Source organism: Halichoerus grypus, chromosome 8 (assembly GCF_964656455.1).
Source record: "Halichoerus grypus chromosome 8, mHalGry1.hap1.1, whole genome shotgun sequence".
NCBI classification, from domain to species: Eukaryota; Metazoa; Chordata; class Mammalia; order Carnivora; family Phocidae; genus Halichoerus; species Halichoerus grypus.
Window position 1 is genome coordinate 127,890,991 of NC_135719.1, and position 26,881 is coordinate 127,917,871.

The following is a 26,881-nucleotide window of genomic DNA, read 5'->3' on the forward strand; positions in this document are numbered from 1 at the left end:
CTGACTTATTAATTTCAGCTATTCTGACTGGTGTGAGGTGGTATCTCATTGAGGTTTTGATTTGGATTTCCCTGATGCGAGCGATGTTGAGCACTTTTTCATGTGTCTGTTGGCCATTTGGATGTCTTCTTTGGAAAAATGTCTGTTCATGTCTTCTGCCCATTTCGTGATTGGATTATTTGTTCTCTGGGTGTTGAGTTTGGTAAGTTCTTTATAGATTTTGGATACTAGCCCTTTATCTGATATGTCACTTGCAAATATCTTCTCCCATTCTGTTGGTTGTCTTTTGGTTTTGTTGACTGTTTCCTTTGCTGTGCAAAAGCTTTTTATCTTGATGAAGTCTCAATAGTTCATTTTTGCCCTTGCTTCCCTTGCCTTTGGCAATGTTTCTAGAAAGAAGTTGCTGTGGCTGAGGTCGAAGAGGTTGCTGCCTGTGTTCTCCTCTAGGATTTTGATGGACTCCTGTCTCACATTTAGGTCTTTCATCCATTTTGAGTCTATTTTTGTGTGTGGTGTAAGGAAATGGTCCAGTTTCATTCTTCTGCATGTGGCTGTCCAATTTTCCCCAACACCGTTTGTTGAAGAGACTGTCTTTTTTCCATTGGATATTCTTTCCTGCCTTATTGAAGATTAGTTGACCATAGAGTTGAGGGTCCATTTCTGGGCTCTCTGTTCTGTTCCATTGATCTATGTGTCGGTTTTTGTGCCAGTACCATACTGTCTTGATGATGACAGCTTTGTAATAGAGCTTGAAGTCCGGAATTGTGATGCCACCAGCTTTGCTTTTCTTTCTCAACATTCCTCTGGCTATTTGGGGTCTTTTCTGGTTCCATACAAATTTTAGGATTATTTGTTCCATTTCTTTGAAAAAAGTTGATGGTATTTTGATAGGGATTGCATTGAATGTGTAGATTGCTCTAGGTATCATTAACATATTCACAATATTTGTTCTTCCAATCTACGAGCATGGAACGTTTTTCCATTTCTTTGTGTCTTCCTCAATTTCTTTCATGAGTATTTTATAGTTTTCTGAGTACAGATTCTTTGCCTCTTTGGTTAGATTTATTCCTAGGTATCTCATGGTTTTGGGTGCAATTGTAAATGGGATCAACTCCTTAATTTCTCTTTCTTCTGTCTTGTTGTTGGTGTATAGGAATGCAACTGATTTCTGTGCACTGATTTTATATCCTGCCACTTGACTGAATTCCTGTATGAGTTCTGGCAGTTTTGGGGTGGAGTCTTTTGGGTTTCCCACATAAAGTATCATATCATCTGCAAAGAGTGAGAGTTTGACTTCTTCTTTGCTGATTCGGATGCCTTTTATTTCTTTTTGTTGTCTGATTGCTGTGGCTAGGACTTCTAGTACTATGTTGAATAGCAGTGGTGATAGTGGACATCCCTGCCATGTTCCTGACCTTAGGGGGAAAGCTCTCGGTTTTTCCCCATTGAGAATGATATTCGCTGTGGGTTTTTCATAGATGGCTTTTATGATATTGAGGTATGTACCCTCTATCCCTACACTCTGAAGAGTTTTGATCAAGAAAAGATGCTGTACTTTGTCAACTGCTTTTTCTGCATCTATTGAAAGGATCATATGGTCCTTGTTCTTTCTTTGATTAATGTATTGTATCGATTTGCGGATGTTGAACCAACCTTGCAGCCCAGGGATAAATCCCACTTGGTCGTGGTGAAGAATCCTTTTAATGTACTGTTGGATCCTATTGGCTAGTATTTTGGTGAGAATTTTTGCATCCATGTTCATCAAGGATATTGGTCTGTAATTCTCCTTTTTGATGGGGTCTTTGTCTGGTTTTGGGATCAAGGTAATGCTGGCCTCATAAAATGAGTTTGGAAGTTTTCCTTCCATTTCTATTTTTTGGAACAGTTTCAGAAGAATAGGTATTAATTCTTCTTTAAATGTTTGGTAGAATTCCCCTGGGAAGCCATCTGGCCCTGGGCTTTTGTTTCTTGGGAGATTTTTGATGACTGCTTCAATTTCCTTAGTGGTTATAGATCTGTTCAGGTTTTCTATTTCTTCCTGGTTCAGTTTTGGTAGTTGATACATCTCTAGGAATGCATCCATTTCTTCCAGGTTATCTAATTTGCTGGCATAGAGTTGCTCATAATATGTTCTTATAATTGTTTGTATTTCTTTGGTGTTGGTTGTGATCTCTCCTCTTTCATTCATGATTTTGTTGATTTGGGTCATTTCTCTTTTCTTTTTGATAAGTCTGGCCAGGGGTTTATCAATCTTGTTAATTCTTTCAAAGAACCAGCTCCTAGTTTCGTTGATCTGTTCTACTGTTCTTTTAGTTTCTATTTCATTGATTTCTGCTCTGATCTTTATTATTTCTCTTCTCCTGCTGGGTTTAGGCTTTATTTGCTGTTCTTTCTCCAGCTCCTTTAGGTGTAGGGTTAGGTTGTGTACTTGAGACCTTTCTTGTTTCTTGAGGAAGGCTTGTATTGCTATATACTTTCCTCTTAGGACTGCCTTTGCTGCATCCCAAAGATTTTGAACAGTTGTGTTTTCATTTTCATTTGTTTCCAAGAATTTTTTAATTCTTCTTTAATTTCCTGGTTGACCCATTCTTTCTTTAGTAGGATGCTCTTTAGCCTCCATGTATTTGAGTTCTTTCCAACTTTCCTCTTGTGACTGAGTTCTAGTTTCAAAGCATTGTGGTCTGAAAATATGCAGGGAATGATCCCAATCTTTTGGTACCGGTTGAGACCTGATTTGTGACCTAGGATGTGATCTATTCTGGAGAATGTTCCATGGGCACTAGAGAAGAATGTGTATTCTGTTGCTTTGGGATGGAATGTTCTGAATATATCTGTGAAGTCCATTTGTTCCAGTGTGTCATTTAAAGTCTTTATTTCCTTGTTGATCTTTTGCTTAGACGATCTGTCCATTTCAGTGAGGGGGGTGTTAAAGTCCCCTACTCTTATTGTATTGTTGTCGATGTGTTTCATTGATTTTGTTATTAATTGCCTTATATAATTGACTGCTCCCATGTTAGGGGCATAGATATTTACAGTGGTTAGATCTTCTTGTTGGATAGTACCTTTAAGTAGGATATAGTGTCCTTCCTCATTTCTTATTATAGTCTTTGGTTTAAAATCTAATTTGTCTGATATAAGGATTGCCACCCCAGCTTTCTTTTGATGTCCATTAGCATGGTAAGTGGTTTTCCACTGCCTCACTTTCAATCTGGAGGTGTCTTTGGGTCTAAAATGAGTCTCTTGCGGACAGCATATCGATGGGTCTTGTTTTTTTTATCCAGTCTGATACCCTGTGTCTTTTGATTGGGGCATTTAGCCCATTTACATTCAGGATAACTACTGAAAGATATGAATTTAGTGCCACTGTATTGCCTGTAAGGTGACTGTTACTGTGTATTGTCTCTGTTCCTTTCTGGTCTATGTTACTTTTAGGCTCTCTCTTTGCTTAGAGGACCCCTTTCGATATTTCTTGTAGGGCTGGTTTCATGTTTGCAAATTCCTTTAGTTTTTGTTTGTCCTGGAAGCTTTTTATCTCTTCTCCTATTTTCAATGACAGCCTAGCTGGATATAGTATTCTTGGCTGCATATTTTTCTCATTTAGTGCTCTAAATATATCATGCCAGTCCTTTCTGGCTTGCCAGGTCTCTGTGGATAGGTCTGTTGCCAATCTAATGTTTCTACCATTGTAGGTTACAGATCTCTTGTCCCGAGCTGCTTTCAGGATTTTCTCTTTGTCTCTGAGACTCGTAAGTTTTACTATTAGATGTTGGGGTGTTGACCTATTTTTATTGATTTTGAGGGGGGTTCTCTGTGCCTCCTGGATTTCAAGGCCTGTTTCCTTCCCCAAATTAGGGAAGTTCTATGCTATAATTTTCTCCAATATACCTTCTGCCCCTCTCTCTCTTTCTTCTTCTTCTTCTGGGATCCCAATTATTTTAATATTGTTTCATCTTATGGTATCACTCATCTCTCAGATTCTGCCCTCGTGATCCAGTAGTTGTTTATCTCTCTTTTTCTCAGCTTCTTTATTCTCCATCATTTGGTCTTCTATATCACTAATTCTTTCTTCTGCCTCATTTATCCTAGCAGTTAGAGCCTCCATTTTTGATTGCACCTCATTAACAGCCTTTTTGATTTCGACTTGGTTAGATTTTAGTTCTTTTATTTCTTCAGAAAGGGTTTCTCTAGTATCTTCCATGCTTTTTTCATGCCCAGCTAGTATCTTTATAATCGTCATTCTGAACTCCCCGACATCTTACTAATGTCCATATTGATTAGGTCCCTGGCAGTTGGTACTGCCTCTTGTTCTTTTCTTTGAGGTGAGCTTTTCCGTCTTCTCATTTTGTCCATAGGAGAATGGATGAATGAGAAAACAAAATATTAACAGGGTAACAACGACCCCAGAAAAATATACACTCAACAAATCAGAAGAGACCCAATACTGGGGGAAAAGAAAGGGAAAGAAAGAAAATAAGAAAAAAAAAAAAGAAAAAAAAGTAAAAGAATATCATCAAATATGGTCAGGCTGGTGTATAGATCAGTGCCACACACTAGATTTGGGGTGTATTTTGGTCTAAGAAACTGCCTCCCAAAATTTTAAAGAAAGAAAAACTGATATATGTACAAAAATAAGGATAAATATGATGAAGGGATGCAATATGATTGTAAAGATGAAAATTATAAAAGATTTTATAAAAGGAATTGATAAGAAGTTGGTTGAAAAAAGAAAGAAGAGAAATTAAAAAAAAAGGGAGAGAATGTGATCAGGCAGGAGACTAGAACAAAACCATACACTAGAGATTTAGGGTATATTTTGGTCTGTTAGAAGAAACTGTATCCCAAAATTTTAAAGAGAGAACAACTTATATATATATATATCAAAAATAAGGTTAACTACAATGAAGGGATAGAATATAACTCTAAAAATTAAAAATAAAAAAGATTTTAAAAAAAGGGATTGATAAGATGTTGGTTGAAAAAGGGAAAAAGAAAAATTCCAAAAAAAATAGAAAAAGAAAAAAAAGGAAATTAAAAAAATTAGCTTTGAAAGACTAAAGAATCATGGTAAAAAAGCCATGAATTCTATGTGCATTATTCCCCTAGCTCTGGAGTTCTGCCGTTCTCATTGATCGTTAAACTTGGTCTTGGCTGGCTGTTCTCACTGATCTTCTGGGGAGGGGCCTGTTGCCGTGGTTCCCAAATGTCTTTGCCGGAGGCGGAATTGTCCCGCCCTGGCCCGGTAGGGCTAAGTAATCTGCTCGGGTTTGCTCTTGGGAGCTTTTGTTCCCTGCCAGCTTTTGTTCCCTGCAAGCTTTCCGTACAGCTTTGGAGGACGAGAGTGAAAATGGCGGCCTCCCTATCTCCACCCCGGAGGAGCCGAGAACTCGGGGCCCTGCTCCTCAGTGAGCCCCCAGAGAAAAGCCGTCAGTCACTCCCATCTCCCCGATCTCCGGCCGCACTCCGTGCTCACCCGGCCTGTGACCATGCGTTTCTATCTCTGGCACCCGACCCCGGGTGGAGTCTCCAAACCCAGTAGATCCCTGCGGTGCGCTCCCACGCTGCTCCTCCCGGGGGAAAAAGGTGAGTCTCCCCGGATCTGCTGCTGGTTGGGTCCCTGCTGGAGGAGCAGTGGCCCGACTGTGCCGCGGATCACGGTTTATGGCAACCCCGGGCTGAGAGCCCGGGCCTCGGCTCCGTCTCTGCAGCCGGCTTCCCTGCTCCAATACCTGGGAGCTCTGCCACACTCAGGCACCTCTGGTCTTTCTGTGATCCCGAGGGTCCTCAGACCACACTGTCCCCTGAGGCTTCCACCCCCTGCTTAGCCACTGGATGGACGTCCCTCAGCGGAGTGGACTTCTAAAAGTTCTGATTTTGTGCTCCGCGGCTCTATCACTTGCCAGAAGCGGCGGACGGAGACCCCTCCCCCGCCATCTATCCTCCCGCATATCGCCTCAGATTCACTTCTCCGCACATCCTACCTTCCAGAAAGTGGTCGCTTTTCTGTTCAGAGAGTTGTTGCTCTTCTTTTCTTCTATCTCCTGTTGAGTTCGTAGGTGTCCAGAATGGTTTGATCCCTATCTAGCTGAATTCCTGGGACCAGACGAAATTTAGGTCTCCTCCTCCTCTGCCATCTTGCTCCCGGACCTCTATTTCCCTTACTTCTAAATCAGTGACGCTGCAAAAGTCTTCCACTTTGGCCTATAACATAAGCAAATTACGAATGAGATACCATCATATTCTCGGGCTGGCCCTCATCTCAAGGAAGGGGATTATACAAGATGTGTATGTAGTGTTGTGTTGGGGGTGTGGGAATCTGGGGGCCATCTTAGAATTAGCCTATCACAGCACACGTTTTCCCGTTGTCTGTGGCAGCCCAGTAGATATTTTTACAAACAGAAACTCCGGAGTTGAGATACTCTCAAGGAAGGTGGGGCCTTGTTGAGGGCAATCCTGGACCACAACACCAGAAGATAGATGGCATTAATAGTTTGTATTTGCCAGGTGCTCTCTAATACGTCCACAGCCCTGCGCTCTACTGAGGAGAGCTGGGGTGGGAGCCTGGGCACCCCGACTCTGGGGCTGCTCTCTTAACTCCTGTGTCCTAAATAGAGTTACTTGCTGACAAACGAATGCATGATAAATGATTTGAAATGATGATCGTGATGGCAAATTTTATGCTGGGCTTGATCCACACCCCCCCCGCCCTACCCCACTCTCTGCCGCCCTTCCCTGCTTCCCTCCCTCCTTCTCTCTGACGTTAAATGCTTGGTTACTCAAGGCCATAGTAACAGGATGCTAAGTAAACATCTCCCCCCCAACTCTTTTCAAGACAAGAAAATGGAACAGATCATTAAGGAAGGAGGCTGTCGTGGCATCTTAGAGGGGACCCTGTGGGTGCCTGGCCCAGTCTGCGGTTGCGATCACGGCCACCCAGGCTGCTTGTGCTGCCGAGGGGATGCTCTGCGCTGTTCCGACTGGGTGTCGCCTGGGCCCCTTCCTGGGCTCCAGGATGTCCCTGCCTGGGTGGTGTGCGGAATAGCCAGTGGGGTCCTCTGTGGCCCCTGCAGAAATGGGCTCTGAGGCACAGAGGGTGGGAGGTCAGCCGTCCGGGGCTCCCCACTGCCTTCCTCCCTTTCCCACGCCACCGGCTCACCTCAAACCAGGACTCGGCTTCTCACCTACCCCCAGTCCCTGGGGACCCCACCCGGTGGGCTTTCCCCTGCTTACCCCTCTTGCGGAGAGTGACTGTAGCACTGTGCCTGCTCACCAGGGGTCACAAAGTCCTGGCTCCCGGGTCCAGGCCAGTACCATCTCATGGTCCCGCTGCTCGGGGTTGTACGCATACACACAGTGTTTGCATATTAAGCCTATAGATATATATTCTTTGCTTCTGTAAAGAACTAGGAGCTTTCTCTCTCTCTCTTTTGTAGAAACATGCAGCTCTGTCTTTTATTTATTTCTTCTGAGTATACACAAGAAATAGGCAGCCCTTTCCCACTAAGAAGCTCGTTCCACGTGGTTTGGATGGAGCTAACCCTCCCCCACACCCATACACACAGGAGTGGGAGCACAACTCAGGCCTCACCAATCCGGTCATCTCATTCCTCTGACCACAGCCATTGGGTAAGCCATGGTTGCATGAGCTGTGCCAGACCAATCAGAGTGCTCCTTGAGACTTTCCTCCTTTCAGTTTCTGGAAGAGGAGCTCTTCCTTCTGAGGCTAAGCTGGACTCTGGCTGCTGGCAGCTATTCTTATCTCTAGAGAAAGCTTGTATGAGAAATGGAAATGTAGGCAGAGCCCTAGTGATATCAGTTGAGCTCCTGGACACCACTATGCCTGAAGCCTTTACTGTTTCACTTTGTAGCTATATATATGTGTGTGTGTGTGTGTGTGTGTGTGTGTGTGTGTGTGTGTATGCCCCCCCCCCCCTTTTGGCTTAAGCTGGGATCAGCTGGAATTCTGTCACTGGTGAGTGAAAAGTTCTTATACAGGCACCAACATTCTGGAAAGTTCTACCATGTGTCAAGCACCGTGCTTTAAATACTTCTTGATTTTAATCTTTTATTTAAGGACCTTGCATGGTAGGCATGGTTACTTCAGTCTTACAAGCTGGGAAAGAGAGGCTCGGAACAGGTAAGTAACTTTGTCATGATTATAACGCAGGTAGTAGAGCAGAAATCCTGTGCTTTCTGCCCTGAACTCCTGTGATACTTACCATCTTTGCTATTCATTGCTTTTTGGGGCCATACCACCTGATAGCATTATTTTGCTTCTCCATGAACTTATAGCCGACTAAACCATCTGAATTATAAGATCCTCGATGGCAGGGATTGTGACCTATGCTCTGTTTGCTGACCCCAGTGCTGTTTCCACCACACAGGCCCATAGCACCTACCGTTTGGTGAGGTACATCATAAAATCTAAATAAACTCTTACTGAACTCATGACATGTCCATGGCTCTTCAAGAAAGACTGGTCATAATCTGAGTCATGGAAGAAGAGACATAGAGTATACAGTTGCACCTTCTGAGCTGGACAGGCTCTTTGCAATCACTATAACCAATTCTCCCCAGGAGTTGACCCTCATGAGTTTCCATCATTCATTCATTCATTCATTCATTCTCCATCCATTATTTTTAACACACTTTTTCTAAATATTTATCATATACCAATCATATTACAAGACTGAGGATCATGGCTCCTGCCCTCAAGGATCTTAACTGTAATTGCCTTTTAATTACCGTGAAGCAAATTTCCCAAAGCATTGGCAAGTTGTTGTTGGAATTGTTGACCACCTCTCTGGATGGTTCATCACTGGGGCTCAAGCATTATCCAGGAGGGAACAGCAGCCTCCATCTTGGTCTTCATCATCCAACTTAGCCCTACTTCAACAGGGCTGCCACAAGGCACAACTCCAGGGGGGCACCATTCATATAGACTAATGACATTCTCAGAAATTGAGCAGTGCACAGCCTCTACAGCTGTATGCAGCAGCCCTAACCCAAACAAGACCCCTTAATGATACCCCTTCCTGTTCAGTCACATTGGTAGAGCACTTTACAGTTTATAAGGATTTTTATGTATATTATATCTTTGAAGTGAGAAATTATATTTTGGTTCCCATAATGCAATCTCTCTTCTCTGCCCTTCACCCCATGGGCTTCTCTGTTGGCTCCGTGAGCTTCCTGTAGCCCCCTCTCAGCCCCCTCTCAGCACCAAGTCGAATTCCCAGCCGCAGGCTTTCTCCCACCCCACAGCACTTACCTGGAATTAGCGGCGGTCGCAGCTCGGCAGAGGTGACTGTGCTGGTGATTACGAACGTACTTCTTGTTTGTCTTTTCAGCCCCGAAATCCTGTCAGTGAGGAGAAGCGATAATAACATGTTATTAAGTTCTTTCTGGGTAATGTAATTCAGGAGTCAGGAGGCAGTTTGGTCATTTATGTCTTTGAAAAGCTTGGAATAATTTTCAGTGTCATTATCCCCCATTTGAAAGAGCCAGGCTCCAATATATAAATCTATATCTGTCCAGTCCTGTGGGTATATATAGATACGCACGCATGCACGCTGAGACGCGCCGTGTGAGCATGTGTCCAGGCATGTGCGCACAAGCACAGTTTATGGACAGGTGTGTGCAGAACATCAACACAAGCTTCTAGTTATTTATAGACGTATGTGTATGTCTAAAAATTCCTCATTTTTAGCATGATGTCTTCTACAATCTAGGTTTTCAGGAATTAAATTTTATTCTTGGCCTCTCCCCTGACATGTGGAGTCTCCCGTTTTGTTCACCAGTATAATAATTATAACACCAAAAAGAAGAGGAACCCTGATAATGAACACACATCCAAGATGTGCAGTGCCCCCCTGAAGGATGTCCAGTTCTCACCATAGCTCCCTTTTCCAAGTCCCTAGTTCTTAGTAACCTTCTTAGAGCTTCTGATTCCATCAGAAAAGTCTGTGTAACAGGCCCTCGTTACTTGTTGATTTTTCCCTACGGCCTTGTAGCTGGTGTTATAGGAAAGTTGCATCTTGTAGGATGTGCTTCTCTCTCTTGTTAACAGAGTTGGTGCCTTGGTTGTAGACTATGGGATTTCTAAGCCAGAAGGAACTTGTGAGATTATGTGAGCTGGCTCCCTCTTTGCACAATGAGGAGGGGGACAGTCAGAATATGCAGTAACTAGGCTGAATTTCCTGTTAAGTGGCAAAGCCAGGACAAGAGCCTGTGTTGGTCCTCCCCCCAGGGCTCGTTCCGGTAACGCATCTTAGCCCCCTGGGAAGGCCACATTGTCTCACTCCGAGGATGCTCTTCCTTTCTTCCTTGGTGAGCATGGAGATGGGGACTGGAGATAGGATCCTCCACAACCTTGGTACAGTCCTAATCAGCTCCCATCAAAGCAGGTATAGGGCAGTTATAGTAGAAACATAAAGACTAAAGCCCAGCTTCTGACCCCAGTTTTGCCAAATGGCCCCGGGCAAGTTCTTAAACCTTTTGTACTCACTTAGTTGTCTGGAAATTAGGAATAGTAATGGTATTGAACACATAGGGTTGTTGTAAGTTAATACATTTAGGGTACCTGACATATTTTACACTTTGGCTATTCCTTTTTTTTTTTTGAAGATTTATTTATTTGAGAGAGAGGGAGAGCACGAGCAAGGGGGAGAGACAGAGGGAGAGGGCGAGAGAAACTCAAGCAGGCTCCACACTGAGCATAGAGCCCGATGTGGGCTTGATCTCACGACCTTGAGACCACAACCTGAGCTGAAACCAAGAGTCGGACGCTTAAGCGACTGAGCCACCCAGATGCCCCCTATCGGCTATTACTCTTAACCCTCACCTGCCCTACAGCATTTTTGTCCGGTTCTCACTGAACTCTTCATCTCCAGGTTAGACACTTACCATGGCTTGTGAGTTAGTATTTCCCATCTACAGCTTTACCTCCTCCGTCCAAGGTAATTTCATCCACTCCCATGGCTTCCCAAATCTACATCTCCTCCTCCTGTTGACATGAATGTCCTACAGGCTATATATTAGCTTTTGTTCATTCATTTATTAATATAGATACTTACGGAGGGTCTGTTATATGCCAAGCACTGTTCTAGGTGCTAGGGATTTCACACTGAATAAAACAGCCTGAAATCCTCATTCTCATGGAGTTTACACTCCTAGCTGGGTAGCGGGGAGGTTGTGGTGGTGGCAGAGGCTCAGATCATCCTAAGTGCTATGATGAGAAAGCAGGAAGTGGGGATAGGACTTTCTGGAGGGAGGGCAGAAGTGACTATTTTGAATAAGCAAGCCCTCTTCCATGAGAAGTGCCTTTGAGCACTGAGGAGATGAGAGAGTCAGTGGCTTGGCTGTCTAGATCATTCTGGGCAGAGGGAGCAAGTGCAAAAGTCCCGAAGCTGGCATGTGCTTGGTGCGTCTGAGGTACAAGGAGGCTTGTACAGCTGGAGTAGAGGGTATGAAAGGGAAAGCTGTAGAGATAAGATTGGAGACCTGTTGGCCAGGAGGGCAGATCAAGAAGGGCTTGGGAGCCTATTGTAAGAGCTGGAGGTTACTGAGAGTAATATGGGAATCCAGTAAGGTGTTTTGATTGGAGTGACTTGATGTGACTTATGTTCTAATGGAATCTTTTTGGCAGGTATGCTGTGAGGAGCTGGTAGGGAACAAGAATGAAGGCAGGGAGATCATTTGGAGGCCACTACAATAAGCCAGGACCCATGATGGGGCTGTAAACATCATATTCTGGATGGACCTTTAAAGTAGATATAGGGGCGCCTGGGTGGTTCAGTTGGTTAAGCGTCTGCCTTTGGCTCAGGTCATGATCTGAGGGTCCAGGGATTGAGCCCCACATCAGGCTCCCTGCTCAGTCAAGAGTCTACTTGTCTCTCTCCCTCTCCCTCTGCCCCTGCCCCCACTCATGCTCTCTCTGTCTCTGTCTTTCAAATAAATAAATAAAATCTTAAAAAAAAAAGTAGATCTGGTAGGTTTGTGAGGATTGGATGAGGGGTGATTGGAGGGGGAGGAATCAAGGAGGACTGCCTGGTTTGTGGCCTGGGTGGCTGGTGAGATGGTGCTGTGCTATTATTAACTCTGACAGAGAACACTGGGAGGAGAAAGTTCTATTTTTTTAGAAGGGAGGAGGTGAGTTTGATTTGGATATGGATAGTTTGAGATGACTTTTAAACTTATCCAAGTGGGGATTTTGAGTAGGGGAGAGGCTGGAGCTAGAGATAGAAATTTGGGACCCTCAGTATAGAAAAATGATTGAGAGCCATGAGCCTGGACAAGATCATAGGTGAATGGGGATCAAAAGAGGGTCCAAGACCTCGGCCCCAAGGCAACCCAATGGTATAGAGTTGGGGAGATGAGATGGAACATACAAAAGAAACCGTGAGTTAGGAGGAAAATGAACATAGTATGAGCTCTGGAAGCCAAGGGCAGCCAGTGTCTCAAAGAAGAGGCATGGCCATTTTTGCTAAATGTTGCTAGTAGTATGAATAAAAGACTCAAAGGTTGATGATTAGATTTGGTAATGTGGAGCTCTTTGGCGACCTGGTATGATTAGGGGCCGGGGGTCCAAGCCTTGTGGTTGCAGCCATGTGACAGTGAGCTGGTGGCACAATACACAGAAGAAGCAATCCTCATGGCTTCTAAACATATGAAAAGAAGTTCACTGTCACTGAATGAATGAAATGCAAACTAAAACTACACTAAGATACCTTTCTCACCTAAGAGATTAGTCAAAAAAGAAGGTCAATAATACACTGTGTTGCTTAGGCTGTGAGGGAAAGAGGCACTCTCCAACGTTGTGGATGGAAATGCAGATTGGTACAAACTGCATGGAAGAGTCTATCAGCATTCAGTTCAGAGCTTCAGAACCATCTTAGGTATTTTGAGCAGAAAGGGATATAATATAGGGACTCAGATGATGGTAAAAACCAGTAGATGGATGGGAAGAACAAAAGTTAGGATTCTAGGTCACACTGCCCCAAGCTGTGATTGAGAGGTCTGGAAAAGCATCGCTGCCACCCAGAGACTAGAGAGTCACAGCTGCCTTGTAGCCCTGAAGCCAGTGCTAGGCTGACTACTGCAAAGCTCACAGTGGCCAGAGCCTCCGTGTCAGCTGCCATCAGAACCAGATTAGGGGTGGCTTCTACCCCCTCAGTCTTTAATGTCTCACTGTGAGCACATCTCACTGGCAAAAACCAACCCTATTTGTATCCCAGTTGGGAAGGACATCTGGGAAATATAGTCCCTGCACTTCTAAGCCCTGTGATCTATATCTTATCTCCCTATGGGAGAGTAGAGGAGGGACTTGAAAGGGGTGCTGCGCGATAGTAGATAGTATCTCATACGATCCAGCCCTTTGGCTTCCCAGCATCCATATGTGCCCTTTTGTCCATAGTTAAATTTCCAACAGCACCAATATAACAACAACATGCTTCCATCTAAAAGAAAGCATAGCTTAAAAAAAAAAATAATAATGCAGGGGCGCCTGGGTAGCTCAGCGGGTTAAGCATCTGCCTTCGGCTCAGGTCAAGATCCCAGAGTCCTGGGATCGAGCCCTGCATCAGGCTCTCTCTCACTCTGCTCTCTATCTCAAATAAATAAATAAAATCTTTAAAAAAATAATGCAAACAAGGTAGCCACTCTCTCCCCAAAGAGGAAAGAGCCAGAGACTCATTAGTTGTGGTGTCCATCTCTGGCTGACGTTCTTTTCCCTTCTTGTTCAGTCACAATCTGTTTGATATTCTAAAGACTAAAGTATAAGATCAGCCGCCACTAACACTCCTTATATAAAATAATAGGGGGAAGAAAGAGGAAGAAAATACCTAAGAAAGCAAGGAAGAATATATATGCATATTTGTATATTTACTATATTTTGGTTATTATAACTTCCTTCCTCTGCCATCTATCCCTTGTTCCTTTTGCCCTCAGCCAGCATCCAGCTATTCGGCATACTCTATCTGGTGGAATAACCCAAGCCTTCCTTCCTGAAGAATGTAATCTCCTGGTGGTTCTTCCTGTATGTGGTTACTGTAGTTTTCCATTAATGTTTCCTAATGGACATAGAGGTACAAGTAGGCACCCCAAAGAATCCTGTGATTCCAGGTTCCAGACATATGCCTTTCAGGTCCCTGCTGAGTAGTATCAGTCTTATTTTCCCTTGACAGTCAAGATCAGTCAGAACCAAATCCCACCAACAACTTTAATGAGGTTAGAAGAGGAGCCCGGACTCCAGATGACAATGTAGCCTGCTGAAACCTTGATTTGAGCCTTTTGATCCCCTGAGCAGAGAACCTGGCGATGCCATGCCCGACTTCCCACCTACAGAACTATGAGCTAATGGGTAGGTGTTGCTTTAAGTCTCCAAGTTTGTAGTAATTTGTCGCACAGCAATAGAAAACTAATACACATTCAGATATCAGAAAACTACAGGAACCCAGTGTTCAAAATTAGTATCATTAATAGTGGAACAACTAGACATTACCTGAGGATGTGATAAGTTCAATAGGAAGTTCACAGCATCACTTTAAAGTATTTTGACCAGTGGTGTTAAATCTGAATCAAACCAAGCTTTTAGATTACATGACTGTATCTGTCAAAATGCACAGAACAGTAAAGTAAAAAGGATGATGTTTACTGTATATAAATTATACCTCAATGAGTCTGGCTGAAAACCCCCCAAGCCTTTAGATCTACCTCATTTTGCAGGAAATACTAGGAATAGCGAAATGACAGAATAAGGAAATAGACGTATTTAGAATGTGGGACATTCAACATGACAGCTGGCCTGATCTCTACAAAGAGTCAATGTCATGAGGGGGGTTGTCCTAAATAAGACAAGACTTAAGAGGCATAACAAATACATTGCATGAAACCTATTGGATCCTGGTGTCAAAGAAATAGCTATAAAATATATCTTTAGGACAATTGTAGAAATTTGTATATGAAGTGACTTTTAGGTGATATTAGGGAATTATTGCTACTTTTGTTAGGGATATTATTTGTCTTGTTAATTGAAAAAGCATCCCTACTCTTTGGAGATATGTACTTAGGGGTGAATTGTTACGATCTTTTATATTTACCATGAAATGATTCAATTATGAAGCAAAAAATGGCAAAATTTTAATGATGGCTGCAACTGGGTGGATAGTACCTAGGTGTTCATTGTGTTCTTTGCTTTCCTGCATGTGTGAAATTAGAATGGAAATTACATTGAAACAAACAAACAGTCGATGAAAGCTGCCGCTGACCCACACAGCTGCCCTCTACAGTCGGTAGACCCAAAGTGGATGATGGATGGCCTGCAGAATATGGAGCCTAATAGCCAGTGCAAAAACCCACATGTGCTGAAACTGGCACCTCCGCACCTGCCACTGGCAAAGGAAGAAGGGCTTCTGCCTCCCTTCCGCCTTCCAGATCACGGCTATGTGATTGGCAGGTCTGAATCCAGAACCTTGCTGGCCAGGGCCATTGTACCATGCAGGTAAGGGAGCTGAACTTTCGGAGCCCTTCACTTGCATGAGCATTGCCCCAGGAGAGCCCTGGCGTGTTCATGTGGTCAGGGGCTCTTGTAACTTCTTTGCAGAAGTAAGATGTTTCAACTGCACATGGTTTAGACTGCTGTCTGTTTCTACTCTGATTTCTCTTGTGTCACACTTTCCCTTGGGTTGGCTGGTATTGGAATGGCCACGGGAATTTGGGGGATCCAGCTAAGGGGAAGTTGAACTGGGGATGCATTTAGTCGGTGTTTAAGTGGATATGCTTCTGGGGTTTGCCGTCATTTGCTAGTCGTCCTGCTGTAGGAATGGCTTCCATGAATACCCCTACCGCTTACTGTGCCTGGCTTTGCGATACCAAAATGCAGGGCCAGGGGTCACATCACAATGTGAACGTGTCCTATGCCCAGCATCAGAAGTATTTGGTAGCGGAAGAGAAAAAGAGGTTAAAATGTATGGAGCCGGAAACTAGTTAGTGTAACATGCTCCCGCTTATAAGATGTATAAAATTGTAGGTGAGAATTTGGTACTCATGGATGCCAGGTAAGATAGGAGCTTTCTCCTACTGGGCGCGTGCTCAGTAACTTAGCTTATACATTAATAAACACACCGGATATTTTTCTTATGGGCATTGGGAACCATAGATTTTATCAGAATTCCTATATTGGTAGGGCAAATTCTGTAGTAGTACTACAAATAGTATGTCTCACCTGTTTTATGCGTTTTAACTATCTACAATAATAATAAATTTTAATGAGCCATGCTGAAGGGAAAATTCAATTATCTTTTTATTTATTTTCCAGACAGTATTACAAAATATTGTTCTGTGGTAAAGTGATCGAAGATGATGTAGCCAGAAAAAGTAGGGAAAAAACCTATTATAAAGATAGAGTGGGCAGTTGAGTAGTTATAATATTACTTTCCCCAGATGTGATGTTTGTGTTATTTCAGCTCTTAAGAACTTACATGTATTATATTATGATTTTTTTTCTCACTCTATAGGTATTTGTAATTTTGTATTCTTTTACCGAAAGAAGGCCTCCACAATCAACAGAGGATGGCAGAGCAGAAAGATAGAATCCTGGTCGCTCTTGACACTTGGAAGTCCATGGCAGCTCTAGATGGTCCACCGCCAGACTCCTTTTATTTGAGGGAGAAATAAATTTCTATCTTGTTTAAATGACCAATGTTTTGGCTTTTCTGTTATGAGCCACCAAACAGAATCTAAACTGATAAGCCCTTTGACTCAGCAGTTCTACTTCCAGGAATTTATCCTACAGATGGACGGGCACATATACAAGATGATACATGGTCAAGGTCATTCATTGCAGCAGAAGATGGGAAACAATCTGTATGTTCATCAATGGAGACTGGTTAAATAAATTATTTGCATCCATACAGTGAAATTGTAAGCATCATATATTAGCAGGAAGCTTGTCATATCGATATGAAATGATCTCTAAGCTGTACTGTTAAGAGAAAAAAGTAAGTGCAGAACAGTGTGAATACTGTGCTATTATTTGTGTAAAATATAGATATGTATATATATGTATACACATATGCACATAAATGTATATGCATGTGTATATATATATGTATTTATATATAGGCTGCTGGTTCTTGTGCAGGCAACTGAGTGGCTGAGGATGGGAGTCAGAGGGAGATTTTTCACTGTGTTCTTTTTGAATAATGATTGTGAACTTTAATCTATTTTACTTTATTTATTTATTTTTTTAACTTTAATCTATTTTAAAAGAAATAAAATTAAAACTAGAAAACATTCTTATATTTAAAACCTGTGTAACAAAACCTATTGTTTAAAAAAAAAAACAACCTCTTTTCAGATTAAAAAATAAATAAAAATCCCTTAAGTCACCCGTAAACAGAGATGCCATATTCCTGAATTGCTCGGGACAGTCTCAGTTTATGCTTCTTGTTCTGGTGTAATTCTCAACATCACTTGACTTGACTCCCAGGGGTGTCCTGGCTCAAGTGATAAACTCTCTGGGCGACTTACAAAGTAAATCACCGCCCACAGCCAGTCCAGCCCACTATACTGATCGCGGTGAGCACTGAGTAATGTACAGAATTGCCAAAGCACTATGTTGTACACCTGAAACTAATACAGTATTTATGTCAACTGTACTACATGAAAACAATAAGTATATTAAAAAAAGAAAAGAGAAGTCCAGCCCAGCCTGTGTTGAAAGTGATGCTGCTTCTTTGGCTGATGACCAGATGAAGTGGTTGGCTTGAGGTTAGGGGCCTTGAGGGAAGAAAATGTGGGTTTTTAATCATGAACGAGTATCAAACAGGCAACGATCACACCAAGAGAGATAATGGGAAGTGGAATACACCAAAGGTACACTCGTTTCACACCCCACCTCAGGCCCGTGCTGGGGCATTGCTCACTGGGAGGAATGGTGGGTGAACCACTGTGTTATTTATCTGATATTTTTTCTCTCTTTTTTTGCTGTATAATTGTATGCACAAATATTACATGTACATGTCGTGACTCAGCTCTGTAGAACTTAACCGCACTGTGTTTGCAATCTGCCTCTATGTTCTAGGCTGTGAGCTCTTTGAGGGCAGAGGCCGTGTCTGATTTCTCCCCATGTCCAGCACACAATCATACTCGCTGAATGCTGAATGAATGAATGAGCTCTGCAGAGACCCACACTGACATCTGGTGCTCTCTTCTCCACAGATTCTGGTTGTCCTATCTCGAAGACTATTATCTTCATGAAGGCAGGAACTAGATTTACTTGAATCAACACTGGAACCTCAGCGCAGAGCACTGATATATGATGAGTGCTAATTCATGTCAGTATATGCCTAGTAGATAGTAAGTACTCATAAATATCAGTTTGATGAATGAATGAATGAATGAATGATTCCGTTTTTGCACCAGTCACCTGAGGACCAAACTTTATACTGATCATTCCCATCACTGGTGCTATGAAATGAATGTCTATGACCCTCCCAAATTCATATGTTGAAGCCCTAGCCCCCAAGGTGATGATATTTGGAGCTGGCATCTTTGGGGGGTAGTTAGAGTTAGATGAGGTCATGAGGGTGAGGCACTCATGATGGGATTGGTGGCCTGATGAGAGAGAGAGAGAGAGAGAGATGTCTCTCTTTCTCTCCACTTGTACACACCGAGGAAAGGCCATATGAGGACATGGCAAGAAGGTGGTTGTCTGCAAGCCAGAAAGAGAGTCCTCACCAGGCACCCAACCTCCTGGCACCTTGATCTTGAACTTCCCAAGCCTCTAGAACTCTGAAAAACAAAAGTCTGTTGTTTAAGCCTCTCTGTCTATGGCATTTTGTATGGCAGCTGAGCCGACTGAAGCAGGTAGGCCCCTTGGCCCTGGGAGAGTTCTGGCCCTGGACCAGACAGTTCTCTCCCCCTGCTGGAGGAAGAGTTCATGGAGGAGGCAGGGTTTGGAGACCTTCTTGAATGAAGACAGGGAGCATCTTACAAGCTGTCACAGCTTCCTATTGTCTCCACAAAGTGCCCTTCTGAGCCTGCAGTTTCTTCAGAGCCTCTTTCCTAGCTGTTGTGTTCATGATGGATGATATTCCCGTGTCAGGGCGTATACTCCCCTGGGGATACTCCAGTTTTGATATAATCTAAAAAAAACCTAGGAGAAAGTAAAGTGCTGTAATAATTCCCAAATGCCACATTACTTATAATATAGCGGTCCTAATTATTCACTTGGATTGTGCCATATTCAGAGTGGGTTGTGAGTTATGCAGGTACCAGTGAATGAATTGTCAGGCCATCCTCTCTCTTCCATGCAAGAATACACATCAAATTCAAGTGACTATGATGTGGTTTTAGGGAAGATCCCAAGTTTACTTCAGTTTTCCAACATACTTAATCCCAAATTTTAGTATTTTCACTGTTCGTAGTGACAGATTACCTTACAGCTGATTGAGACATCCTAAGGTAGGGGAGCAACTATTCCTTTGTTTTAGGATTGCCTCCTTCTGCACCCACTTTAAAACTGTGCATGCTCTTGAAGGATCACACATCCCTAACTCCCTAGCCACTTTTCTCTATCACGATGGAGTGGTGTCGGGTGTGTGTGGCTAGGGGGAGGTGAGGGGACGTGGGGTAGGGCTATGGAAAGGGGATGGATGGGGCAGAGAAGGGGGCTGAAGGTTCCCAAGCCTCACATTTTGCTTTGGGCCCCGGGACAAAGCTCAGAGGCAGGCATAGGGTCATGGTGATTCTGGGTCACATGTGGTAGTAGTTCCCTCTTCTCCTTCCCTGAGTATCAGCCGGCCTCATCATCCTTTGATAATCACTTGGCTCTGGGATGCCATCTTCCCAGAGATGTTGGTGCTTGGCACACGCTTGGGCTCCCTTTTGTTGTCTGGGGCCTGGTTGGTCTCTGGGAAAGGGTGAGTGGTTTGGTGGTGGGAAGAAGCTGAGAGCTTGGGGTTGGATGGGACTGGGCTTGAGTTCCAGTTCTATCACTTACTAGTTGTGTGGTCTTGGGCAAGTCACTTGACTTCACTGAGTCTCAGTTTCTTTATTAAGTAAATGGGGTTGATGATAAAACTTTCTACCTCATACAATTGTTATATTAAATCCAATATAATGCTTAACATAGGTTTTGGCACATCAAAAGCTTTTAATAATGTGAGTTATTATTTTTTCTGTATGTTTGCTTATTCTTCTGATATATTGAAGACCAAGTATAAAAAGATTTCCATTGGGACGTTGCCCAGTTGCTACTGATAATTTGCTATTCAGCTTGGGATGAGGTTTATTGCTAGGACTACACCCAAAATGGGTGGGCAGAGCCTAGTAAGTGTCCATCAGGGGAGGCTTGCCTTTACTATCTGAGTCACATCTGGATGCACAGAGCACCTGGGGGCACTGAGCTTCTTCGAGGAGTCCTGAACACGCAAGAATTAAGCAAGAGTTCCATCCTGGGAAAGGCTGTTGGAATCCAAAGCACAGGTTCTAGAAAGGTGGAGTCTGGGTGGTCTCCTCAGAGCAGTCCTTTGGTGGGAGAAAGGCAATGTGGGAGAGCCGGGCTACCAGGAAAGGGGTATGACCATCCCACACGTCACTGATTACTGATATATAGCCCGGAAGTGGTCTCTCCTGGACAATGAGCTGCTCGTGGTTTAGGGCATGCTGTGGGAAGCTGTACCTACAGCCTGGAATGGGCCAGCCTGAGGCTCAGATTTTAACAAGCAATGGACAGTGAGTTCAGCATTTGGAGGCTTGCCACTAATCATAGGACCTTCACTTGGCGAAGGCACCTCTCTGGGTGTTGGTTTTCTCACCTGTGAAATGAGAGGATAGATGTTCCCCGAGATACCTTCCATTCTCTGTGGCTGGGGGATGGTGAAGGAGGAATAAAAGGTTTGGTTTTGGAGGGTTGCCTTTTCTGCATCTCACGGTGCATCCCCCTTGCTGCTCTCTCTGGGCCCCCGCGGACATTCCGGCTGCTACCTGATGGTCTAGACCTCCACAATTTGTGGTCATCTCAGTCACCAGTACTAGCTACTGTGAAAATTTTCTCTTCATCTGCCTCTTCCTGCCCAACCACAAGGATGAGTTTCTCATTCCTCTGCTTACCTTTCATTCATGACAATGGTGCCATTAGATCATTCATTCACTCACTCACTCATTCATTTACTGGTTCATTCACTAGGTACCAGGCATGGTGCTAAGGGCAGAGGATACATTGAGAGAGCAATGGGCATTGTCTTATGCTTATGTAGGGAGCATGATGTCGGGAGAGACAAATCTGGTGACAGGTGTAATGAGAAAGGTCAGGCTCTGTGCGGGGGGTGGGGAAAGGAGGAGTTGATGGGAAGGAGGGCAGTAAGATTCTCTTTGAGGGTGGGACATTTGAGCTGAGACTTGAATGGTAAGTAGGAGTGAGCGAGGAGAAAGAAGCAGGCGTATGTGTTGGGGAAGGAGGGAAAAGGGGGGACAGGAGGAGGGAGGTCAGTTCCATGAGGGCAAGGATTCCTGACCCTTAAGTGGTAGGCACTCAATGAATAGCTGTTGAATGAAAGAATACATTGAGCCACACAGGTGAAGTCTCTGTGGTGAAAGAGGCGAGTGTCCCTGAAGTCCTGCCTCTCAGAAACACAAAGAAGTAAGAGTGGAGGTCTGGGGCCGGGTAGGAGGCTCACCTATTCCCCCAGAAGCAGACGCTGAGACAGGGATTTGGGTGAAAGTAGCCTTTATTTGGGAAGCACATCTGAGGGAATGGGGGAACTGAGAAGAAATGAGAGAAAAGCCAATAAATAAAGGGGGATAGATGACGGGGCCTGGGAGGAGGGGCTGAATTTCCTGGGGACCTCTGAGGAGTCTTGTGGACCCCGTCCTCCCAGGGTGTGGCGGTGGTTATTTACCAGGGAGTCTGGCTCTCACGGGTTGAGGAGTGTTCGCTGGGCGTTAAATCCCTAGCACAGCGGCTGTCCTGCTCCAGGGCTGAGTGAGCTCCTGGGCTAATGGATGGAAGCCCTCAGGCCGGGGGCTGCGACCCCCCACCGCAGCGGCAGGTGAGCCCAGACGGGGCCCATGGGGTCTGGGGTGGGCCCCACCCCCGTGTGCTGCAGAGATGCCGGGCTCCAAAGGCCAGAGGCTGCCCGCTTTGATGACGGTGGTGGCACTGCCCAGGGGGAGAAGCAGGCAAATCTGAGGCGCTCTTGGGACTTGGAAGGTGATTAACAGCAGAGAGTCAAGGCTCTTCCCCCCTCTCTCCTCTTTCGTTCCACAAATGCCGATTGTTGCGGTCTGGCTTCCTGCCAAACGACTCGTAGGCTAAGTTTGTGGAGCAGGCCATTTAAGGAGCGTCCTTGGGCCAACACCTTGTGGAAAGGAGGGGAGAGAGGCAGGAATGGGGCAAAGAGAGGACCATCCATGGCCTCGGCTGACCCCACGGCCGCTCCGGAGCTGCACCTGCCCTCTGCCGCTGTCCTGGGTGGGGCCCAGAACTGCACCTCCCTCAGCCCAGGGATGTGGGCCCACCTGGGGAGAGCCTGTGTGACTGGGGGCTATCCTAGTGGCCGGCACAGTGACTAAGAGTCTCCCGGGTCAGGTACTGCGGTAGGTGTTGGGAGCAGAGCAGCGAATGGGAAAGGCCGCATCAGGGGAGAGGCGGTAACCAGCAAGTGGTAACAGCAAGCCTTCCGAAGTGCAAAGCAGGAAACAAACGGGGTTAGCTGAGGGATGGCTGGGCCTGGAGGAGGAAGGCGGGGATGGAGCTGATGCACACTTGGGAGAGGAAAGCTACCTGACCATGACACTGTAGGGACAGAGCAGCCTCGCCCTGGAGCTGCCAGCCGCCCATCTCTCTGCCACAGGTCCTGCCTCCTTGCACAGGGGAGGGGCACCACCCCCTCCCTCGGGGGAAATTTGCCCTAGGACCCTCTGCTTTCCTGTCGGTGGGCAGCCTGGGGTTTTAGGAGCCGGGGGATGGGGTTGGCATCTTCTCACCCGTGCTGCTGCCTTCCACCCAGAACAGCTGACACAGCCTCGGGCCTGATCATTATTAACCCAGGGAGGGGGGTAGATTGGCCAAATGCGCTCCTGGGCCCCAGCTGGGGGGTGGGGTGGGGTGGGGTGGGGTGGGGTGTGTGTGTGTCAGCCAGGGCTGACAGTGTGTGTGTAGATTGGCTGAACGTGCCTGGGCCCCAGGCAGGGCTGTGTGTGTGTGTGTGTGTGTGTGTGTGTGTGTGTGTGTCCTCGGGCCTGATCATTATTAACCCAGGGAGGGGGGTAGATTGGTAGAACGCGCCCCTGGGCCTCAGCCAGGGCCGACAGTTTGTGTGTGTGTGTGTGTCCTCACGCGTGTCTTTGGCCCACCTCACCTGGGCAGGTGCCTGCAGGGGGCCGATTGCCTGCCCCCTACTGGGGACCAGGGATGGGGGAGGCACCCCCAGCCAGCCTGGCTCCACCTGCCGCCCTCGCCCCACCAGGCCCTTGGGTTAGCAGAGGAAGGTCCAGCGGTGCAGCCAGCCGCGGGGTGGAGGGGGTGGGGTAGGAGTCCGGCAGCCGGTGTCTGCGCGGTCACGGATCATTAGGGCCACGCTGGCGAGTGCAGCCTCGAGCAAGGGCGCGGCGACTGGCAGACTGGAGGCCTAGGGACGAGGAGGGGGGAGGGGGTGTTGGGGGTGGTGTGTGTGTGTGTGGTGGGGGTGTGGGGCGCCAGTCCTCGCGCGCAGCGGCCCCAGGGCGGTGTGGCCGCTCACGGCAGGGGAGGGTGCCGTCCAGCGGGGCGCGCTGCCGGGTCGGGTCCAGGGGTGTGGGGGGCCCGAGGGCGCCGAGGGCTGGGAGAGGAGCTCTGGCCGGGGCTCCCACCTGCTGCGCGTTTCCCATCGGAAGCCACCGCCGCTGCCCGCGCCCCACACCCCCAGTTGGCCGTCAGCCCCCGTTGATGACACGTGGGGGCGGCTTCCTGGTGACTGCAGAAACGAAGCAGCGGCATGGCTGGGTGAAGACTTTTAGGAGACCCAGCGCTTGCCCACATTAGGAAATAAAAACAGGACTGACTCGGAAAATAAATGTAGGGAAGACAAAGGAAGTTTTAACTTTTGGTGCGGGTGTTCGTGGCGGTGGTGGGCAGTGTTGCTGCTGTCCCAGGCCAGAGATCCTAAACAGCTCTGGGGTGAGGCCTTCCTCCTCCTCTTTTCCCTTCTAGAACATCCTTGGGGCTGGGCTGGCAGAGGCCTCTAGGAATTTTTAGGGTTGTGGCATTTACCAAATAAAAGTACCAGTTAAATTTGAATTTCAGGTAAAGGAACTTTTTTGGTATGTGTATGTCTCATGCTTTATTTGTAAAATGCTTATACTAAAATAATTCATTATCTGAAATTTGACAAATTTATGAAGTATAAGTATGTCCCAAATAATACGTGGAACATACTTATGCTAAAACTTGGTCATTTATCTGAAAGTTACCGGAAATTCAAATTTAGTTGGCATCCTGGATTTCATCTGGCAACCCTCCTTGAGAGCTACATCTGCTGTGTCCCATCATGTCCAGGAAACCAGGAAGGATGGGCAGAGCTTTGTACCCTACCCGGCCCTACTCCCCACATAAGCTGCTTCTGAGTCAGGCTCTGGCTCAGAAGTGGGTGGTGGGTGTTGAATGAGGAACCAGAAGACCTGGGCTCTGAGTCCCTGCCTTTCCAATGCTGAGTTAGGCACAGTTAGCCTCTCTGAGACCAACTTCCTCAGCTTTAAGTAGGTATAATAGCAGGCGTATAGCCTGCCAGATGAACCTGTGGCTGGCAGATAATTCATCCTAACACATTCAATCTGTGCATTTAAACGAGCAGAGAGCAGGAGTCTCAAACTCAGATGCCTATGGGTGCTGTGTGGGTTGGTGGGGGTTGGTAAATGAAATAAGAACAGTTCCCCAAAGGGCATAATCCATGGAAGGGGGGTGGGGGGCAACTGTGATCTTGCTCCAGTTGGTTATTATCATATGGTAAAGTGAGGTCAGATCTTACAATTTTTCCAAGCAATCTAGATATCTGATTTTTACACAGAAATATGATTTAAAAATATTGGCAACTAATTAATATTGTTCTTTAAACATTTTTAAGAAGATTTTATTTATTTTTTTTTTGAGAGAGAGAGAGACGGGGGGAGGGGCAGGAGAGAGAGAGAGAGAGAACCTCAAACAGACTCCCTGCTGAGCACGGAGCCTGACAGACACAGCTGACCCTGAGATCATGACCTGAGCAGAAATCAAGAGTCAGATGCTTAACCCACTGAGCCACCCAGGCGCCTCTGTTCTTTAAACACTGTGTAGCCCTAACTCACAGATGAAACCTAATAGTTACATAGTGCTTACCATGCACCCGGATATTATTCTAAGAGCTTCATGTGTATCAATTCACCGACCAGCCTACCAGGCAGATGTTATCATGATCCCCATCTTACCAGTGAAGAAATGGAGGCACAGTGAAGCCAAGAACGAATGCCCTATTTGGTCTGAAGGCAGTCAGGTTGTTATCTTCGAGGAGTGTTCCTTTCTGAGCTTGCTAGCACTAGTTACACTGAGCTATGCGGAGGTCAGCGCAATGGCTAAGAGCATTAGGAGTGAGAGAGAGAGTGGGGGTTCCAGGCCCCACTCTTCATTCTCTTAGCAGCTGTGCTGTGGTGTGCTGGGAAATGTCTAACAGTGGGCTCCCCAAGGTGTTTGCCCATTTCCATGGTGTAAATACTGTCACCACTGCCGATCTGAAGCTACCAGGGTGTTGTCACGGAATGTTCCGTTAGGGAGAGAGGCACGCAATTGACTCCATTGCACTCCTGCTGCTTTGTGGCCTGAGACAGCCAATCCATATTTGCAGGCTCCTTGCCTGGCACATTGAGATCGGAATGCCTACCTGTCCACGTGAGAAGTGAAGAGGTGAAGAAATGATGGGAGTGATGTGCTTGCACTAAGCCTAGCTGTTGTTACTGTGATTACTTCCCAATGTGAACCCTCTCATTTGTCACCAGGTTTTGACCTCATGCTTAGGTATACAGTAGGTGCTTAGCAAATGTTGAATGAATCGTTTTCCTTATACTCTTCACTTACTAAAATCCTCCTTCTTGCTCAGGCCCAAGCCAGTTCCGCCTCTTCCATGATGCCCTCCTTATTGCTTTTACCGCCCTGGCTTCTCCCTATTTTAAATTCGTCCAGTTAAGGTGGGGCGGTCTCTGACCCAGGAGATGCGGGCCCGGGCATGGGCGCCCCCTTGTGGCAGGTAGCGGCAGCAACCTCTAGGGGGCAGCAGGCTGACCTGGTTGCGAACTTAGCACAGGAAACCTTGCACCTTTTCTGGCCCTGAATCTCTCTGCCTCTAGAATCATGGTGGTAACCCTTTTCCTGTGTCCCGGGCGGCTGAGGGGCAGATATGTGCCCACGGAAAGGAAAACGCTTTCAAAGTTAATTCGTCACATTTTTTGGTACCAACTCCTCCAGCCTCTCTGTGCTTTCAGTTTTGCCATCTGTAGAATGGGAATAATAACGGTTGTGATCTCATAGGGTCTTTGTGAGGATTAAATGAGTTAGTGTAAATTAAATTAGATTGGGCCTGCCATATATTAAACGTTACATATGTTAGCTATTCTTATAAATAAAAAATAATATTATAAATAATATAAATAATAAGCTGTCAGTTTCCCTTTCAGGAGTCTGAGAGGTTCTTTTGAGTGGATTCTGTTGGTGTTTCCTCCTTGCTGGATGCTCAGAATTTATCTCTCCTCACACCCCAGCCCACACAGACCCCTGTGGGCATGCACACCTCACACACTTTGACTCCTGAGAACTTAGAGACATAGCAGTGGGCTGGAACCCTGTCTGTGACTGTGACCTCCATCCTACCTCTCCCTTTTA

At 45.7% G+C, this 26,881-nt stretch overlaps 2 long non-coding RNA genes across 3 annotated transcripts; one reads left to right on the forward strand and one right to left on the reverse strand.

The window, feature by feature from the left end:
- Positions 1–4,120: 4,120 nt before the first annotated feature.
- LOC144378872 (uncharacterized) lies at positions 4,121–9,583 on the reverse strand. 2 transcript variants are annotated; one of them, XR_013440794.1, is made up of 4 exons: positions 9,558–9,583; positions 9,266–9,354; positions 5,979–6,198; positions 4,121–4,333 (listed from the first exon to the last, which is right to left on the reverse strand). It is a non-coding gene; the product is annotated as an uncharacterized LOC144378872 (long non-coding RNA). The 2 variants fall into 2 exon arrangements; XR_013440793.1 differs by lacking the exon at positions 9,558–9,583 and having other exon boundaries at positions 9,266–9,392.
- LOC144378871 (uncharacterized) lies at positions 4,332–16,689 on the forward strand. Its single transcript, XR_013440792.1, has 3 exons — positions 4,332–14,353; positions 15,210–15,493; positions 16,509–16,689. It is a non-coding gene; the product is annotated as an uncharacterized LOC144378871 (long non-coding RNA).
- The last annotated feature ends 10,192 nt before the right edge of the window (positions 16,690–26,881 follow it).